Raw genomic sequence first — 19308 nt, 5'->3', positions numbered from 1 at the left:
CCCAGTGGGACAACTAACATCCAGAGCCTCCCCCCCCCCCCCCACTACCTATGCACCATGAACCACTTTGCAAAGCCTAACATAGCTTCAGAGTCCGCTGGTCCCTGAAACAACACCCCCTCCCCTATCCCCTACAGCTGTTTGAATTAATCAAGTTTGGCAAACCACAAAGTCAAAGTGCTGGCAAAGTCTTTAATACTCCAAGGCCACTGGTCAGCACAAAGAATGACCAGAATTTTTGTCCTCACCAATGGTCAGCTGGAGGAAAAGCTAAGATACTAGTGGGAGTGGGGTAGTACTCTAACCTGAGCTGACCCTAGATTTGTGCACAGGGTCATTCCAGGACATAGGGGTGACTGGACTTTCCCTGGGCTAACGTGGCAATAGGAGCTGCCTACACCTTGCTGCCAGATTGATGACAAGTAACAGGAGGACAGTGTTCCTCCGCAGCTTGGTGCAGCTGCCAAAGAGGGGGAAGTATGCAACAAAAATTGCATGGGCAAGGGGAGGGGGGAGCAGTGGATGCACGGGGTGGTAGAGGGGTGCAACAATGAGTGGAGAGAGAGGGGGAGAGGGTGGGGCATCAAGTGTAGGGTGGTGTGACATTCTAAGGAGCATGAGGAGGGAGAACAGGAGGTATGGGGGAGGGAAGTGTGACATTGGAAGTGGGTGGTGCAGGGCTGGCAGGGGTAGGAAGGGGATGCCATGATTAAATGGATGAGGCCTGACGGGAGCATTGAAGACTGATGGAACACTAAGGAGGAGGAGGAGGAGGAGGAATAGAGGGGCGGGGGAAGCAAAGGGGAAGAGAGGAGGAGGAAATGGAAGAGGAAGCTTGATGAGTAAAAAGAGGAGAAAATAAAAGGGGCACGAAGTCAAGCAATGCAGTGACAGGACAGAATAGATAAATGGGGACATGAAACAGGACAAACGATTCTCAATGGCACAGACAGAGATTGAGTAGGAGTTCTAAGTCAAGGCTGAGTCTCATCTAAAATGGATGAAGGCACAGAAAACTCACAACTGATATCCAAAACACCTTCCTCAGAGTAGAAAAACTTTCACAGACTTCATTTAGAGATTACTTTTGAACGACCACGAAAAAAACAGTTCAGTTAGTTGTTTTTTTCTTCAAAAGGGAGAGATTTAAAGGAAGCACATCCTCCAATAACAGACAAGTTTTTATGTCAGTGTTGTGAATTCCTCTGTCATAACCATAATAAAAAGGATTAATGTACTTTAGTTGCACCTGAGAACCACAGGATCAGGAATTTCACAGCGTACAGAGGAAATTTGTCTGACATCACACATTGTGGTACAAACTTACTGTAGTCAATTCCTACAGTTCAGAAATAATGAAGAAAGAAGAGAAAAGAAATTATTTCAGTAGAAGAATGTCATTGGGATTTGTGTGGTTCAGTTTGATTATTAGTTTGTATTCAAAGAATGTTATCAGGTTGTGAGCTTATGTGCAGCACTGCAGTCTCTCCTAATAAGTCCATGGTTCATTGCTAATTCAAACAGCATACGTACCACATACAATAAAGCATAATGACTAGACTCAGAATATCAAAGAATCTTAGTGCACAATGGCTTGACAAAGTGTGACAAAAAAAGTAACACCTCAAGCACTGAAAAATGAACTAGACCCTACAATTTACTCCCCCACCCCCATTTAGAGAAACACACGATTGCTCGAGGCGAAATTATATTTAATTGACAAACAGACATTACATTCCTGACAACAAAACCTATGCTACAGCCTCCCCCTGCTCTCGTCAGTAGAGACTCTATGCAATGGGTCATATTTTTTTCCCTTGCTTTCTCCCCCTTTACAGCATTTGCGCCTGATATCAATATCCTATATTTACTCAGTGTCTAGCCAGTTGGCAAAGGTCTGTCTAATGAGGGCGCTAGAGTGCTCCAATGAATGGTTCAGACGGAATCCTGAGGGTACTCCACTCGCACAGACTCAAGAGATCGGGGTGATCAACAATGACAGGCAACTATTTTCAGACAGCATGGGTGTCTCCAGTCAACACTGGCCCTCATGGTACGTCTACCATTCCATCAATTGTGAGAAAGGGGGGAAAAAGAGGAAGGAGCTTCCAGGAGTTGGAAGCAAACAACTTCCCCATTATACATGGATGATGTAGTCACTAACCTGATTGTGTGGGTGTTCCATTCAGAGAAGGCACTGCACGCTGGGTTGCAGTAGTTTTCATGCTTAATTCATTATTTCCCTACTATGAAATAACCCAAGGAGTCCTGCAAATCTCTAGTGGGAGTCTCATTTTCATACAAAGTGTCTCTCATAATGCTGAGATACTCTACACCTCTACATGTTATATCGACAAGCATGACCTATTCTGTGAGCAAAAATAGCAACAAATTTAATGCAGCTTTCATAGTCATTAGGGCAATTCCGCGGTTAGTAACGTTACATTTGAACAAATTTAGATATTTGTTTTTACTACTAAATTACCATTTATTCATTTCAAGCCAAAATTATGTCAAAAACATGTTCATCATTCCCAGGTTTATGATACAGAAAAGAATGAATATAATCCAAGAAATAATAGCATTGCTATGGCAACTTAAAGGGCTGGTTAGTAACGTTACGAAAAAAGGACATGACAAAAAAATCAATGTCTTGTAACAAAAAGTGTGCAAAAATTCAAGTCACTTCAAACAAAGTGTTGCATTAATTTCAATTATTGCATCATGAAAAATGTTCACACAATGTTTTTTTAGCAGTTCGACCAATAATTTCTTAGCTAGACCCCCAAAACATGGTTAGTAACGTTACGGTTAGTAACGTTACATTTGTCCGGAGTAATTCCGCAGGTCATTTCACCCTTTTGTAATTGACAAAATGTCACATGACTTCTGGAGTATTTAAATGTATTTATCTTTTACCCTTTAGCAAAACTTTGAGGAAAAAATTTCAAAGGAACCCACTGTAATTCGCATTTAAGTGAATTTCAGCATCCCCAGTCCCACATGTACATTTTAAATGATGGTTTTAGATCTCGCAAAATCAATCAATACGAAAGATAAAATCTACTGAATTTGAAAGACCTTAATGATTGGTGAACATCCATGGCATTAGTTGATACCTAGATTAAAGAGTAAGATAAAGAGGCACATTTCTTTTATCCATGTCATGTCCACCTAACTGCGGAATTGCCCATTAACACTTTACCATCTACACACATCACCATGGGAAACAGATATGGGTCTGTCTTCATAACCATTGTTTGCTTTCCACAGCACAAAACACATACACATACCAAATCAAAAAATAGATAAATAAATAATAATAATGTGGTGGGATTATGACTACTGGCAGTAAGTCTGCGAACATAAACATGTCAAAAAGCAGTCTACTTTAGTAGGCATTTTTTAGTTTCTATGAACACACCTACATTTATTGATGGTCACTGTTATGAGAATAATGTCTGTGAAAAATTACATCAAGAAGACAGTGGGACACTTTTTTTTTTAATTTGTCTGGACTGAACTACAAAACTAAACTACTTTGTGCGTATGTTCAGAGCATATTATACCAAAATTTTGTTTGTGGATTTGAAAGGAGGCACAGGCACAAGTGACATTTAGACAAGTATATTGTACGTGACAATTTCACATTGGAATTTCAGTATCCACCGCATTAACCCTGCCCCCCCCCCCACCCCCCCCAAAAAAAAATGAAAATAATAATAAATGAATAAATAAAATAAAAATTAAAAATCCAAATTACCCAGAACTGGTTGGTTGCTGCAAATTGTTTTCAATCTCTTTTGCTTCTAAGAATATCATGGCATTACATAACAGTATCTTCAGTGGCAGGTTTTGGTATATGAACTATTAGAAATTTTCTACTTTATTTGAATTTTCAATTGTAAGGATATGCAAGAAAAACACCACTTAAACACCACATATCAAAATTTAGTCTATCATTTCCTTCAAATTATATAACATTACTTAAACCATACAAGGGGTGCATTACTTGTGATTTTCAGGATGTACATCAGAACTTCAAGGTGAGATATGAGAATGGTGTGAGAAGAAACCGTGACACAAATGAAGAAACTCTGCTCGTACGTTTCTCCTGGGGGTGATCATTCTAGGTCTACGTGAAAGTAGTCTATCAGTGACTTTTGACCCCAATGCTAAGCTACACCGAGGGAGGGCTTGAACCATACACCCAACATACAGGTCCAGAGGTTCTGAGCCACATACCACTCCACCAGTGAGCAGGAGGGAAGGGAAGCAAAGGTCATGATCTTACCTTCGGGGTGTTCATCTACGGGAATGGAGAGGCTGGGGGGAGGCAGCGTGTGAGATGCGTTCATTGACTTGGCCAACGTCTGCTCCAAGGGGCATGCTAGACAAGGAGGAGAATCTGTGGAAGAGGAAGAGGACGACAGTAGGACAGACTCTCATTAAAAGTCATCTTTTCAAATGTAACCAGCACCTTCAATGCAATAAAAGAACTCAATAGCAAATTCATTTGCCGCTTTTGATGATTCAGTCAAACGTATTTATAATCATACATACCAGAATATGTGCATATGTGATACAATTACATTTACAAATGTTGAGCAACCGATTCATATAACCATAATACTATTCCATGTCATGTACACAGTATCAAACATCACAAGTCATTGTTTGATTTGATTTTTGCAACAGGATGCAAAAAACAATATTTCCTGTGTTTGGACGACAAAGAATTAGAATAAAGCATAAAAAATCAGTTTTGCAGACACAATGCAAAAATCAGTCTACCTTGAGGCTTTTTCTTCATCATCTTTTACATAACCATTCCTCTCAGCAAGTGGTCTCTCCTGAGGCAGCAGACAACCAATGCCAAATGAAGTAAAACCATCCCAGTCACTAGGCAACCACCATCCTTTAGCCTTAATGACATCAGTGGGGCTTTCCCTTCTTCTACAATCACGATGAAATTCTCATTCCTCATAGCATTTCCCAACCTACATTAATATTTTTTTTCTTTTCATTGATCCATTTTAAAACATAAATCATCCTCTTGGCACAATGTGACATTCTTCTTTTCTGATGGATCACAGGACACAGACGATGCACAAAACAGAGATAATACTAATGTGAATCAAAAAGAAAAGAAATATGCATAATTCAACAAGTCTATCATTAACCACTGGCAACCTGAGTATAGGTACTGTCTATGGTATTTGGCGATGGTGGTACTGAGGGGGTTAATCCTTGTTATAACATACATGCAGCCAGGCATGCAACCACAGTAGGGACTGGCAGGATGTTTACTGTCTTAGGACACCACTGTGGCTTTTTTTCTTCCTACATACATTTCCATTATTCATGATTCTTGTGAATTACAAAAATGTAATTCCATCTTATTTCCTGCATCATCAACAAAGACGTTTGTTCCAGACAATGGAGGAATCCTCCTCCACACGACCTTGACAACTGCCATCATCTCCTCTTCTCCGGTTCGTCGGAAAGAAATTACAAAAACGACAATCTTAGAAGGGGCGTACCTCTGAAAGACACCATACAAAAACCGGCAATGCTGATAGCATCACTGAAATACCATCTCTACAATCTCGGCATGTCTCCTTTTCATTCCAGCTCTTTTCTAGTTGGAAATGAAATTCACAATGCTGATCATGGTGCACCATTACGATGTGCTTCCGCTATATATCTTCTCTCTCCAACATCCACCCCCACCCTATTCCGTTCAAATATCCTCGTGTAGCAGTACTTCTGTGCACATTTGTAATCCAACTAATGAAATGCACTCCACAGGCAGGCAAAGCAGCCACAGTCTGGGCAAGGAGGCAACCTGACAGCGAGGCAGACGGCAGACAGACGATCAAACCTTTTTCAAAATGAGAACTGTCTGGCACGCCGATTATGAGCAACACACAATACTAACTCTAAGCCTTTACGTACCCAATCCTTAATCCTCCCCCCCCCCCCTTTCTGTCTCACTATCACTTATTCACAGTGATGTATGTCGTATTTGCATTTATACTTTTCTTAGATATACCTTTCTTCATATCTATCCATCATCCACATGTCAATCTTCTGTCAATCATCAATCATCCATCTATCAATTTCTTTTTCTCACATGATCAACCAGAATTTGCCGCTACAGTGAAATCACTCACACCGCACATTCTTATCCAATATTACAAATGGTTCCATGACATTTGCTCCTACGACAATTGCTCCTATGAGATATGTGCATGATAAGCCAAACATAAATTGTAACCATAAACATAACCCTAATCCTAATCTTCACATCAGACTAAACCTAATACTCTATTAGAACCCTAACCCTAACTCCAAGTCCTTGGAGAAAATAAGACCAGGGCAATTGCTACAGGAGCAAATGACGTGTTACCATTATGTAGACTGATCTATATTATCCCTGGCAGAGAAGCACACTCACATTGAACAGTTTCATATCCGTACAATTTCTGTGTGGGTAGATGTGTGTTTTTACAAAGGTAAATGTCTTTTATTTGCTTGCTCATTCTTTTCCAACTTTTTGTTTTCTTCACAGGAACATTTTACAAAAGAGGGGGAGGAAGGAGTGTATTTGTCATCTTTCATACAGGCCTACATGTGCATTCACACTTGAATTACTGTATTAAATACCACAGTAATTTGCTGGCACCTTTCTCATTGGCAAAATACCAGTTATAAATATCACAGTAAATCACTTGATACAGGTGTCACTCCCAAAATATGGATGGTATTTCTGGTAAGCATTGTGCATGCGCATATATCTCCAACAGTAGAGGACAAAGTGTGTCAGTTCATGTGAGAGAAATACACCACTGTATGATCCACGGTATTTCGTAAGATCCACACTTAATCTCACATCCGTACTTCAAGCAAAGTTTAAATTACCAACCTAAATACACAGGATTTTGCTCCGTATTTCAGAGTACTTAATGGCATGCTTGTCTTCACATTACGAAATACCGTAGCATTTCACCATCAATGTATGCTTCTTATGAGATGAAGCAAAAAAAAAAAAATACTGTACTCTGCAGTCTACCAGACAATAACCTCCTCTACCTCACTTCCCTTTCTGATACAAAGGACCTTTAGTGCTTCCATCCACTGTACTAATGGGTCATTTTTCACCAACACAATTCATATTTCCTGCTTTCTGGTAGCAGAGCTTCATCTATTCAATGTTCATATTCATTTTCCAGTGGCTATTCACAACGTAAGTTGGATTACTGTGGAAAATCTTCACTTTCAATCATGCGATAACCTTGTTGTTTGAATTACTACCTCAAGGGGTCCAAAGAAAGTCTTTCAATTTAAATACATACTTTGCCATAAATGGTACACATTTGACAAATTTTGAGGTGGTTTTCTCAAGAAGACAAGCTAAGTAACCAACTGTGTTCTATTATTTGTATGATAGGCAGAGAAATCACATACTAGAAATATTTAGAAATAATACATACTTCTTTGTCGATAGCATAGCTTTAAATAAACGATTGAAGACCTGTCACAGAACACTGCAAGTATCACATACTCGTGACATTTAAGACAGAAACCCAATCTAAAATTGCAAAAATGTTTCATAAAAAGGCAATAAATCTACTTGATAATATCTGGTTGAGCGAGGTCACTGAAAGTCCTACATTTTTACCAAATGGCACTAAAAGGACACCCTACATCCCAATCTCATGGGATAGTGACATATCCATTACAACTAGGGCCAACAGTTGGTTGGTTGTTCCCAATAGCCCTGTAGAGGGCGACCTTGACAGTGTGCCAACTATCGTCATGAAAATCACCAAGACTTGATACTCTGCATCCTGACAGTGGGGTCCACATACCAGACACTCAAAAGAAGAATGATTTGATGGACTTGGTGACACAAGAATTATTGTGATCCAGCATTCATGGCACATTCTTTGTACTGATCCAGTACTAAAAGGGCACCATGAAGTGTATCACCTACAGAGTTAGTTTGATTTCAATTTATGCCATTCTCCTAAATTGAGTCATTCTCAGATCTATGAAGCTGACTGCAAGAAAGCCTATCTTTTTTTTACGGCAAAAAAACAGGTCAAGCTGTTTTGTGCTCGATTTGAATCTTTCTTCTTCCATACTAGCATATTAATGAGAAGGAAAACACTAAGGTTTGAAGTCAAATTGAAACATGTATACCTCTTTATTTTATCAGTAAATATAGGGGCCCTTTACAATTTCATATGCATGACCAATGTTCACTCATCAACAATGAATATTTTACTCAGAAATGCTTGTTACAATTAATACTTTTACCCAGTGACACGTAATTCTTTAAAATCTTCCTGTATTTCAACTTAATCTCTTCCATAATGCTAGTTCAGACTGTTTGAAAGAGACCTGCATTGTAAAGCTCTCTGGGGTAAAATATGCCATTGGTGATAACAAAAAGAAAAGTTCCTACGCTTTGTATGCAATCCAATGTCAACATACAAACTCAGATATCAGTATCAATGGTGCCATACCTTTCACTACTCATAACTACCCTTTACTCTCTCCCCCTCCCCCCCCCCCCCCCCCCCCATTAGAGACAGGTCTTGGCCAACCCAGATAAGTCAGTCAAAATGGTCAACCTTTCCAGTGAACACTGCCCATCTGATGCTACACACTGGACCTCCAAACCCTTTCATACCCAGCCAGAGGAAATTTCCGCGGATTTTAATAACTTTCCTGCGTTAGGTCCATCTTGTCTAGACAGGTTGTACATAATCACCAGAATTTTCCCCCTTCAAACATAACGGCTTATTAGTCTGAGCTAAGGGCTCTTCCAGACCCAAGTACACAAGATACAAAAAAATGCTAAGTTCCCCTTGCGACAACTGGATTTGCCAAGCTATCATGACTCATATGTCTATCAGTCAATCCATACTTGGCTACTGAAGCCTAGAAACATGGAAGGGAATCTCCATCTCTACTGACTGCGTGCAATCTCATTTTTAATTTCATTTGATGACAAAATGAAAGAGACAGATATACTAATTTCACCCAATATTGTTTGAAGTATATACACTCCTCTGTATCTCTTTACATTGTGAAATTACGATATACAGATGTAAACATGAATATATGCCTGTTCTGATAAGATACTGTTTTTTATGTTAATTCTTACTTCAGCCACACCTGGGGGCTTCAATGTGTCTAACACTAGTTACTTTATGCAGTGACATATCAATGTACCCGACTCATAGCATAACCCATTGCATCATCTTTTCTTATTTTGAAAGCCCCTCGGTCATGTCCAACATAAGTTATGCTGTTTTAAAACTGAAATATGTCCATAGAGATAGAAATATAGATATCTATGGATAAAGATATATAGTGAGAGAGAGAGGGAGAGAAGCTGTAGTACTGAATCACGAGTGTAACCAAGCGAGGAAGCGGCAGGAAAAGTCGGGGTTACTTGCCTTCTACAGCCTGTATGATAACCTTGGTGTCCTACAAAAGACAACCAAAAAAAAAAAAGAAAAAAAGCCAGACAATCTAGACGCGGTAAAATGATTACTTTCCTAACAGAGTCAGCTACCAGCTATCAGACAGACTATGCACAATCTATACATATCAGAAGAGATCTCTATGATGCCGACTTGAGTCAGGTGCCGTTGATGATCTACGCTAGGACTGTTCCAGACATACCTTCCCTTCTCTATCACATGCTCCTCTGGTGTTGGTTAGGGAGAGAAGGTGACGGGCGTTATCTAACATCTTTTTAAATCTAATTGTCATAGATTTATAGACGGGTACCATCCCTTCTGGACATACATTACACATGAAAAAAAAAAAATGTACTCGGGGAATTACAAGGGTACTTACCACAGCATATTTTTTTCTCATTGCTTTGGCAAATCAAACTATCAATGACTTTAGGTACCTGTATACAAAGCAAAGCAAAGAGCTACATGTAGCAACTGCTCAGTCAACTCTGTCCTTCCCAAGAAAAAATATAAGCATTATACCTGTCATAAAAGGGGCTAAATCATACCATGTAGACAGCAGTGAATCAGGAATAACTAGACAGTCAACACTGGGCAATATATCAGTGTATATGTACGTATGGTATATGGAGTGTATGTGTGTGTGTGTGTGTGTGTGTACACACGTCTGCCTGTTTGGACTGCAAATCATATCAACATCCAGGGGCCATGTAAGCCAGGAGAAATATGCATGTATAACAAGTTCACCTCGTAGATCCTGTGTATGATCCACAAGCATTATAATGTGTAACATTGTGTCTTGCTAGCATCCTTGGCTTTCTATCTTCTTCTCTCCCATCTTCTTCTTTCCTATCTTCTTCTCTCCTATCTTCTTCTTTCTTACTTTCTTCTCTTATCTTCCTCTCCCTCTCTCCTTTTCTCAATCTTGCCATCTCCTATCTTCCTATTTCCTTTCTTCCTCTCATATCTTCTTATCTCCATCTATCTTCCTCTCTCATTTTTTCTATCTTCTACCCTAACTTTCCTCTTTTTCATCTTTCTCTCTCCTTTCTCCTTCTTTCCTATCTTCTCTCCCATCTTCCTATCTTTTTTCTCTCATATCTTCCTCTTTTCTTCTCTCCAATTTGATTTATCTCTTTCCTACCTTCATATCTTTGTATCTTCATATCTTCATTATCTTTCAATCTTCCTATCTATCTTTTTATCTTCTCTTCTCCTATCTTCCTCTTGCCTATTAGCCTATTTCCTACCTTGCAAATGAACTGTTATGCAGGTAGGCCTTCATTGTAGTTTTTGGAGTTGAGGAATTTTTGTGTCGTTTCCCAAAACAATCTACATTTAATCAAATACATTAACCCACATACATGTAGGTCCTACACCCACATATACATGTTAACCTACATTAAATAAAAATGAAACACAAATAAAAGCATACATGTATATACATATCACATACAAAAACCAATTCATGACTACAGAGTGAAATAATGACTTAACAAAGAATGCAAAACCAGATGGAATTTTTGAGGTTGCATCGCTATGAGAAGTACACAATGGGTAATCATCATGGTAAAAAAAAGACTTGTGTCGGACTTGAATCTAGCCAAAGAACACAAATAAACAAACAAAATGCCTTCCCTTCTCTGTGCCCACATGCAGTATGAAGAAAATTCTGTTAAAAACAGTCATGCTGAAAAATCTTCTTCTACTTTTTTCTCAAATTCTTCAAAACTATATTTAGACCAATTTTATCATGCCAACCATTATTTCTTTATCATTTACAAGACTTGCACTAATCACAATCTTTATCAGTGATTTATAGCAAGCATCACTCACATCAAACATGGTTCTTCATTCGTTTCACCTGTAACCATTCCATAACACACCCGGTCAATCTTACACTATCTTATCTATTTGCATAGCTCTTCCACTATATCTACAAATTTTTCATTAGCTTGGTTTGTTTTCTAAATAATAAAAAGTTTCTGAATATTACTGTAAGATAACAAGACATATAGATTGTTTCAGGGGGAACTAGGAACTCTGTTTCTACACATAAAACCATACCCTGACATTTGACAATGTACACATCGAGCTAAATTCTCCATGAAAGAAATCAAAGACAGAAACAGAAATCTCTGTGGTCAGGAAGGATTCTTCAGTGTCGTACGTCTGAGTAAAAAGGTTTTCTGATCCAAAACTGAAGAGTTCACTTTCATGGTAACAATGATGATGGGGTGTACACTGTATATCATAGTTCCATAATGGTTCCAAGGTGCAAGATAAAGGTAAGGGAAAAAACAACGAAAAAGGTCATCTTTTAAAAAAATATACAAAGTTGTGCCAAATAACATTTATGTACCTCAATGGTATTAGAGAAAGAAATGTTTTCATAACAAACTTCCAGGATTCCAAAGTTAAACACAGAGCAAATATGAACTGGCGACTGAGTCTACAAACATAGTGAATAGCTGAGAAGTTTCTGACTCTAAAAAACAATCCTGATCTTTGAGCCACAAATGGGCTCTCACCACTATAGGACTAAGACGACCACTCAGCACACACTTATACTGCAGTCACATTACCAACTCATCACAGTGCTGCATTGGTGTACTGAAAGGGATGGCAATGTAAATGTGCACCTCCATTACAAACTACACCAGTGTAGTTTGTCACATTACAATTCTCGCGCCACCGACAATAGGCGATATCGATATCAAGTGATATCGTACAATACCTCTGATATCAAACCTCTCAAGCCGGGGCAGTAACTTCCGGTTTCATGCGTGCGAGCTAGCTAGATGCACAGCCTGTGCATGTGGTGGACCTCTACTGCTCGGCGCACGGATATTTGTCCAGTTTTTTTCCTTTTAGCATCATCAGAAGTACACTCTAATGCCTCACAGAAAAACCCAATGTTGTAATGGATAGTTATATTCGGAAAATAAACAAACTAAAGTCTAAACAAATATATTTCTTTGGATCCAAAACAAAGCTGGCAAGTTCGCCAATAGAAAAAGCACACACGCAAATCAATAACCGGAAGTTACTGCCGCGGCCCTACAGGTTCGATATTGGAGGTATCGTACGATATCACTTGATATCGCCTTAATATCGCCTATTGTCAGTGGCGAGAATTCCATTGCAGCACCAGTATTACACCAAGGCAGGTGGCAATGTGACAGCGTCTCGGTACAACTCCATTACAAAAAGTTTGGAAGGTCAACCACACATGCTGTCCATTTACAATAGTGAAGGGGCTGGTCAGTTTTTAGGAAAGATGTTGTTGAAATATTAGAACATGAGTTAACAGCATGATAAATTCACTTTCAAGACAAGAGATAACTCAAAAATCACTTGCAGAAAACAGTAGCAGTTCAAGTCAAGAGTGGCAGAAATGTGCGCATATGATTATTTCTTTTTTCTTTTTTCTGTGGGCAAAGCCCCCCATTGATTTATGTGATACAGAAAACACAGAAAACACAGATTGTGCTTCGGTGCTGGATGAACGTGTACTCCTGTGGTATGAATGCACTATCACTGGACTGCATCAAAGTTGTTCCAAGACAGCAAGAGCAATGCAAACATTCGTTTGGTACAGGGACTGTCCCGGTGTCATACCTAGGCACTGTCTTGGTGCAACACTGGTACAAATTTTTCAGGTGATGTGAATGTAGTATTAGCCTGAGATTGTCATCGTATGACTGGGCGAAACCATGTACTGTAACGCCCTCCACGGGTGCGTTCAAGTGCTCTAAAGCGAACCAAAGCAAACTGAACCACAGCGTACCATAACAAACTGTGCCAGATTTGGAGCATTCGAGAGCTCTGTTGAGAAAGCGTACCTCATGAGTTATTTTTAGAAAAGGTCACACATTTTGTAGCAAGAGGGTCATACACCTGGTGCGCATGAACTACTTTCAGCTGTCCGGAACAAAGAGAATGATGTATTTGCATTGTGACGTATGCGCATGATACGCGCATGCCTTACAGCAAACTTTTGGTACACTTTTGGTACGCTTTTGGAGCACATTGCGAAGTGGTACACTTTTGGCTCAGTACAGTATAGTACGGTTCACTCTAGGAGCGTTCGAGCGCTCATCTGGCGCGGGTACGGTACGGTACGGTTCGCTTTAGGAGAGCGCTTGAACGCATCCTAAGTGATGAGCATAAATTGGACTCAATATACTCTCTTGATGGCATCCAGAGAAGTCTCTCTAAACTTTGTAATAGACCCATTCTCGCAGCCACAAATAGTCACAATTATTTGCATCATGATTTGAATCATGATGCAAATCCATATTTTTATGCATGTGGAAACAATAACCACAATTATTAGTGAGATTTAAATCATGATCCATACACCACTAAAAGTGCAATGTTTCTGAAAGAGTCATGCTTTTTTTAGAATACTCGCCATTATTTCCAGTGCAAAGGGTATATGAACGGTGTGCAAAATTGTACCATTTGTTTTAATCCAATAATGCAAGGCACGTGTGGAACAGTAGGGTTAAAGGCATACTTTACCATTTGCAGATGAAACAAAAACCCAGCATTAGTGCTTTAAAATAGTTCTTAAATGTGAGTTAGGGATAGAAACAACCACTGTAAAAATTCAAATCCGTATACTTGATGTTAAGTGTTGTTAAATACACAAAATGTGAACAATAGTTATAATAAAAATGTTTCCAGATTAAAGGACAAGTTCACCTTCATAAACATAAAGATTGAGAGAATGCAACAATATTAGTAGAACCCATCAGTGAAAGTTTGAGGAAAATTGGGCAATCGATGCAAAAGTTATGCATTTTTAAAATTTTAAAATTTTTAAAACTTTTTTCGCATAATAATAGAGCACTTGAATTGCCTCTTTCTAAAGGCAGGGGGAATAATATTACCCATAACATTTGTCGGTAACGCGTCGAGGGAATGTGTACTTTTTTCAAAAGATGAAATTTTGTGAAATTCTCTTTATATTTTCCTTATATTGTTGTACGCGTGTGACATCTAAGTTATTCACACACTGCAGTAGTCTTCTCATCCAGCGGTTACTGCACAAAAACTTCAAAAATTCATAACTTTTGAACGGATTGTCCGATTTTCCTCAAACTTTCAATGATGTGTTCTACTAATATTGCTACATTCTCTCAATCCTTATGTTTATGAAGGTGAGCTTGTCCTTTAAACCATCTACAGTTATGGTTTATTGAGAAAAACACTGATATCTCCTAATATTTTAGGCTTTATTGCAAAACTTTTATATGGTGGGATGTTTTGTGATACAACAGACCCACACATATGCATCAAATGTGATATCTTGAAAATTTTTGAAATCACTGCTCCCAAAGGTAAACAGGACCTTTAAAGGGATAGTACAGTATTGGTGGAGATAAGAAATGAGCTTTTAACTTTTTGCGAGATACCAAGAAAACACTTATGATATAGTACAGAGCATACCATTTTAAGAGGAATTCAAAGTTTATTTGATGAAAATCGGGTTTGGAATTACTGAAACATCCAAAAACAAAGAAAAACAAAGCGATCATAATAAAGTGTGGATCCCACACTTTATAAGAATCACTCTTTTTTGGATATCTCAGCCATTTCAAAACCAATTTTCATCAAATAAACATTGAATTCCTCATAGAATTACATGCTTTTTCATATTTCATAAGAGGTTTTTCATTATTTCACACAAAAAAAAATGTTAGAAACCTGAAATTAGGTCTCAACCAAAACTGTGCGATCCCTTTAAAGTCAGGCCAAACTCAGAGATTCACTCATGCACACTTTGGTCTCATGAACGAACCAGTGTGATTTGGGTCACAATTTCTCCTTGTGAACTGGTGCAATTTGGATCACAATTTTTTTTTTTTTTTTGCCTGTGTACAATTGAACCACACCGCAAAAAAAAAAAGAAGAAGCAAGATTTGAATCATGCTTTACCAGTGTGTGTAAATGGGCCTCACATGGTCCCTTTCACATGTCCTAGATAAGACCCTCACAACAGCATCTTGTGCTTTCTGTAGCTTTAACAGCTTAAGAAATGACATGCGTGTAATGTGATGCATAACAAAAGAACCAAGAAGACACAGGATTAACTGTAACCTTTCATCCAAGAAAAGCTTCCTTGATATATAACCTTGACATATGCATGCCACAGTTCCCATGCAAGAGAAAAATAAAATCTTACATGCTGTTGTTAGCTTTGTTATATTTTTATTGAGGAAAGATTGAACAGAGGCTTCCATCAACATACATGTGGAACCATATGAATATGTTTGTTATCACAACATACATGTAACAGTAAAGATGAGCATACATGTGCTTGCATGAATTCACTGGGAATCGGTGATCAACAAAAAAAAAACAACAACCCAGAATAGATATTATTAAGATACTGTAAAACATGATATATTCGCGGCATGAATTTTTTGCAAATTGGAGCCGACAGCCTTTTTCGTGGCATGAAATTTTCGCGAAGTGCCACTGGCGTTCAATGCATATAGTGTAAACAAGGACTTTTGCGTGCATTTTAATTTCGCGAATCTTGGCGTTCGCGAAATTAAAGTGCACGCGAAAATTCCTCGTTTTACAATAATTAAAAGGGGAAGGGTTAAAACCTGTAAGGAAATATGAAAAAACCAACAGAATCAGCTGACATGCTAGCCCTGATCTATACAAAATCTCTTTTCAGTCATGAAACACTGATTCTCCATAGCCTATTTCCCGCTCATACTGGAGCAAGTGCCTGCCATAATTACTCCGCAGTATAGCCAAACCTCACTTCAGACTCTTTGTAAGCAGTCCATCTCTCTTCTAATCATGGCATTTCATCACCATAATTATTCCTGTTAGAGACTAGTTTGCTCTTTCTACTAAGCCTCATGGGGTGACTGCAAAATGAAGACAAGACTTATGAGCAATTCTGATGTGCTCTCATTAATACATACTAAAAAGACTAGATCACCAGGGGGCAGCCACACACAAAAGCACGGTGTAGACAAACTGATTATTTTTACATTTCTGATAAAGCTCGACTCTAGGGCAGTAACTTGAGTGCCAGCATACAGCATAGCCTTGCCACACTCACACAAATGATGTTGTGTCTAATGATACAGCAGTTCCTTTGAGCATACATTAAAAAGACATGTCTAGACAGGGTCTCCCCATGCATAACATCAAACCTCCGCTATGCCTGCTGTATCCCTCTGGTCTCTTACTGACGGTCTGCCTTCTATTCACTGTTCACTGAGATAGCATGTTGCAGTGCAAAAGCAGAGAACTTGATATAAAGCTTCAAAACATGCATCATTCTGAACTCTGTGAAGACTACACACTATAACCATGAATTGTAAGATAGTTCTGGTAACTGATATCAATGTTCTATTAACCTGACTACATGTTTTTTGAAAGGATCATTATGTATATAACCTTGTCCTTTATTCAGGACACAACAAGCTTGAAGAATCAACATATTCATAAATGTACTTAATTAGACCATGTGCACTTAAAACTATTATAAGATATTACTGTAAAACCAGAAATTTTCGCATGCATGAAATTATCGCATTCTGCGAGCCAAGATTCACAAAATTAAAATGCATGCCAAAGTTTCTGTCTACACTATAATGCAGTAAATGCCAGTAGTAAATTTGCAAAAATTTGATAATCGATATGCGAAAATGGCCAGCAGCTCTAATTCACGAAAATTTCATGCCACGGCGCCCGCGGTTCAATCCTTCAATTTTGTATGTTTACACCTAGAAATTAGGCTGCAGTCAAGTATAACTTCTTCTATCCTACATTGGAGGTATGCAACATGTAAACAAAACCATAGCAGCGATATAGATCTTTACTGAACTTATGAAGCAACAAGGTAATATGTTTAAGCCTACACTAACATATACATGACTGAATGGGACTGAATGTATAATCTATTCGAGCAAAAGAGCCATTCGCTGCAATTAAACTAAAACAGCAAAATCTAAGCAGATAGCAAACTGGAAAACTTCAAAAATATCCAACTTAAAATGATCACAGGATACAGTATGATAATCAGGGTGGCTGATGTTCTTCACTTTCTCTTCAAACTTGCCAGAAAATATAGCTTTTGTATCAAAGAAAAGTGTTCAAACTTTTTTCCTGACAATCAACGTGCATACATGCATGATGTGTGTATGTGATCGATGACCACCTGCACAAAACTGATGACGTTCCATTACGTCAGTATGGACTAACATTGGATGTGTCAAACTGAGGAACCTAGCCGTGGCCAAGCCTCCGTAACAGTTTACACTTAATATTTGCATGGTTGAGTCGCAGCCAAGCTGCAGCTGACACCAACTCGAGAGGTAGTCCTAGATGGACCAAGGTAACTTAAGATATAGAATAAAGAAGTTATGAAATTTGAGTTCCAAAACTTTGCATGAAATAGTGATAATAAATACAACAAATACAAATCAGATGAGGCAATGGTACCAACATACAGTATACATCATACATTTAGCGAGTCTAAATTTTTCGCGAATTGGGACTTCCCGACAATTTCAGGAATGGTAAACTTTGCAATCGGGATATACAGTGATGAACGAGAAAACATGTATGCGTGCACACCGCATTCATGTTGGGATCAGAGTTAACCTTTTCCGCGTGTTGTTAATTTCGTGAATAGCACCCGACTCACGAAATTCGCGAAAATAGAAACCTTACAAAATAAATGGCATATACAGTAGCTCAGCTTCAATATGTCCAAAACCAAAACCGACAAAGCGAGACTTCAACGTGTCCAAAACTAACACAGCTAGACTCCAGCATATTCAAAACCGATACAGCTAGACTTCAACGTGTCCAAAACCAACATAGTCAGACTTCAATGTGTCCAAAACCGACATAGTCAGACTTCAACGTGTTCAAAACCGACATAGTCAGACTTCAACGTGTTCAAAACCGACATAGTCAGACTTCAATGTGTCCAAAACCGACATAGCTAGACTTCAACGGGTCCAATGCTTGCATAGGCACATAGGCGTGACTGTGCATCTCCACTACTCAAACAGTTGCATCGGTTGCCTGTATACAAAAGAGTCATACAAAATGTTTGTTGAATTTTCATTGCCTACACTATTTAGCTCCTAAATATTGATCACAAATGATACATTCTCCCTACCATTCAACTTATAAACTGCTATGGAATACCATGGTGCTCTAGTTACCATGTGTCAAAACTACGGCTGGCAAGTGTAGTTCCTCATTTTGTGGACCACCAGAATGGAATACCTTGCCAAAGGAACTCCTCTCATCACCCTAAGTATCAAGTTTTAAAAAAAAAAGAATCTCATAAAGTTCCTATATTCTTTTTGACCTGGTCACTGAAACGATGTTACCTTGTAAAGCACATTGATCAGTTTCATTGGAAATGCCTTGTAGAAAAGACTGTTGATCATTACTGTATTATTATCTCACTCCTTCAACACTGGATTGTACACAAAGATATTATTTTAATAACCTCTATCCCTTGAAGTCATCACTTAACTAGGTTATTACAAAACAGCATAAACCTGATTTAAAGGATGCACTACCGTACATGCTCTCCCATTTAAGTTAAGATAAGGATATTAAATGTGAATTCCTATCAAAGGTACTGTTTACCACTGGGAGCAGTGATGTAAAGGATGTTCGAGTTATCACATTTGATGCATACGTGTAGGTAAGTTGTATCACAAAACATCAGACCATAGAAAAAATTTGCAATAAAGCCTAAAATATGAGAATTTTTTCTCAATAAACCATAACTGTAGACGGTTTA

The 19308-nt window shown here is 38.5% G+C and overlaps 1 pseudogene; it reads right to left on the bottom strand.

Annotated features, from left to right (window-relative positions):
* Positions 1–3774: 3774 nt before the first annotated feature.
* The window catches only part of LOC139726684 (uncharacterized), a 62466-nt pseudogene continuing 46932 nt past the window's right edge, over positions 3775–19308 (bottom strand).

This window comes from Diadema antillarum, unplaced genomic scaffold (assembly GCF_040938485.1).
Source record: "Diadema antillarum isolate AM-2024a unplaced genomic scaffold, OU_Dant_1.0 scf00000017, whole genome shotgun sequence".
Classification (NCBI taxonomy): Eukaryota; Metazoa; Echinodermata; class Echinoidea; order Diadematoida; family Diadematidae; genus Diadema; species Diadema antillarum.
This window is presented reverse-complemented; position numbering and strand designations above follow the sequence as displayed.